The following is a 2,911-nucleotide window of genomic DNA, read 5'->3' as shown; positions in this document are numbered from 1 at the left end:
TGAAGAGAACAAATTAACAATAAATCATTCTAAAATAAGTAACAACGTCAAAACAGACATGTCATATATAAACTATTAACAACATCAAAAACAAATATGTCATAAATAAACTATAAAAACTCATGTCCGCCTGGTCAACAAAAAAGCATTTGCTCCAACTTTGAACTTTTGAACTTTTGAGAGCAAATCGAAAGTGAAGCTACTCACAGGTTCTGGTAACTGCTTGGACCTCGTATACACAAGTAAGATTTGTTCAACAGGTTGGCACATCTGATGTGTGTGTGTGTGTCAGATTGCCTTACCATTGTGTAAGACACGGGCTCTTGCCTTAGGCAGCCAGTAAAGGCACATCTGATCATGCCTCGATTTCATTAGTAGTGAAGACTGAGCAGCCTGTCCTTGACGTGTCATACTTATGTAAGATCTCTATATAAAAATTCAAGCAGACTGTTATTATATTTTGAGTGATCTTTTGAGCTTGAATTGGTCACAATTGTAGTGTTGATCCTGTTGTTCCTTTGAATGAGAATCTATAGTCCATTTCTTTTAGCGATGCATATTTGCACAGACTCGCGGCGATGCCCTTTTAGCTCGGAAAAGTTTCCTGATCGCTGATTGGTTGGACAAGATAATTCTAACCAATCAGAGATCAGGAAACTTTTTCGAGCTAAAAGGGCACCGCTGCGAGTCGGTGCATCGCTATTTACACCGACTCGCAGCGGTGCCCTTTTAGCTCGGAAAAGTTTCCTGATCGCTGATTGGTTGGACAAGATAATTCTAACCAATCAGCGATCAGGAAACTTTTTCGAGCTAAAAGGGCACCGCTGCAAGTCGGTGCAAATATGCATCGCTAAAAGAAATGGACTGTAGTCAATATATAGGCGTATCCCTTTCGGAGTCCTGATACCTTAACGTGGTGAAAGGGTTTGCGTATCACCATGATCATCAAAGCTGTAATATTCAAGACCGCCCATATTAGGTTGATTTTCTGCGAGGGATCACACGAAAAAATCTCCCATCATCACCTATCTGCAGTGGCCAGCGAGGTGATGCAAACTGGTTAAACCCCAGGCATGAACTGACGTGCCTGAGGCCTTTGTCCTTCAGTAGACTAAAAATGGCTTCATTTGTTTTATATATATATATATATATATATATATATATATATATATATATATATATGTATATATATATATATATATATATATATATATATATATATATATATATGTACATATATATATATATATATATATATATATGTACATATATATATATATATATATATATATACTGTATATATATATATATATATATATATATATATATATATATATATATATAATATGGGGGTCAAACCTCATCCATGAAGTGACATATCTGAGGATATATATATATATATATATATATATATATAAATATATATATATATATATATATATATATATATATATGAGTGTATGCATGTATGTAATGTAAGTTCTCATCACCACACACTACAAAAAAACGTCATAAATTGTTCTTTACTGTGAAACGGCCAACACTAGTTCATTGTTTGGTATGAAGAGAAAGTGATAAAAAACAGTGTCCAAATTTCACCCCTTTGTGATATAAACCACACACCCATTATTACATCAACGATCTTCTTCTTGTTAAGCAGCAATTACAGGTCCGCAGTTGTTTAATTTACGTTGAAGTAAATTGCCATTATTGTAGATATTACGTAGATTTGAGCGATTTTTTTTTTTTTTTTTGTTAAAAGTGAGTCATCCGTCAGTTGTCATTTGATTTAGGAAAACTATTATTTTTTTCTTTCTTCAAAAATATTAAAAAGTCATTTAATCTTGAACAAATATACCCTTGTAAAAATGTCTTTAGATGATTTATAAAGACTTAAGAAATAAATAAATAATTAATTTGTTTTGGGCAATATGAAGATTACTCGTAAATATTGACTTTTACTTTATGAATTTACTCGAAAAATAGTAATGTGACACAAGAAAAAAAAAAACAAGGAAGCAAGAAAATGCAAAACAAAACAAAAGAAAATACAAAAATACAAAATACAAAATACAAAACTAAATCTAGATCGATCGAGATGTCTTTTTCATCTTCAGTACAGACGGAAAAACACAGAAAAAGAGAGAAACAATAAAAAAAAACAATAACATCAGATTCAAGACTAGTGCAAGTGTATTTCCAATCTAATAGTTAGCAGAAGAAGAAGAAGAAGAATGGGAGAGAGAGAGAGAGAGAGAGAGAGAGAGAGAGAGAGAGAGAGAGAGAGAGAGAGAGAGAGAGAGACTATAAAATCAGATTCAAGCCTACAGCAAGTGTCTTTCAAATCTAAATGTTAGAATAAGAAGAAGAAGAAGAAGAAGAAGAAGAAGAAGAATGAAAGAGAGAAACAATAGAAAAACAATAAAATCAGATTCAAGACTACGGCAAGTGTCTTTCCAATCTAATAGTTAGCAGAAGAAGAAGAAGAAGAAGAAGAAGAAGAAGAAGAATGAAAGATCAAAACAATAAAATCAGATTCAAGACTATTGCAAGTGTCTTTCCAATCTAATAGTTAGCAGAAGGAAAAGAAGAAGAAGAAGAAGAATGAAAGATCAAAACAATAACATCAGATTCAAGACTATTGCAAGTGTCTTTCCATTCTAATAGTTAGCAGAAGAAGAAGAAGAAGAAAAAGAAGAAAAATGAGAAGATAATGCGAAATGGGCTCGCAGACAACCCACACATTCCCTCCCGTCCCATGGGACTGGATCAGAAGAGGGAGGGGGGAGGGGGGGGGGGGGGAGTGCGGAGCGAAGTGCCCAAGAAAAGACTCGCATGATTGGTGCCTCAGAATAAATTACTCTAAGAGTCAGCTACTTTGTTGAAGGAGATGGAGGAGTACCCTTCTTCT

This window comes from Palaemon carinicauda, chromosome 17 (assembly GCF_036898095.1).
Source record: "Palaemon carinicauda isolate YSFRI2023 chromosome 17, ASM3689809v2, whole genome shotgun sequence".
Taxonomy (NCBI): Eukaryota; Metazoa; Arthropoda; class Malacostraca; order Decapoda; family Palaemonidae; genus Palaemon; species Palaemon carinicauda.
The sequence above is the reverse complement of the archived record's forward strand: the minus strand, read 5'-3'. Positions refer to the sequence as shown.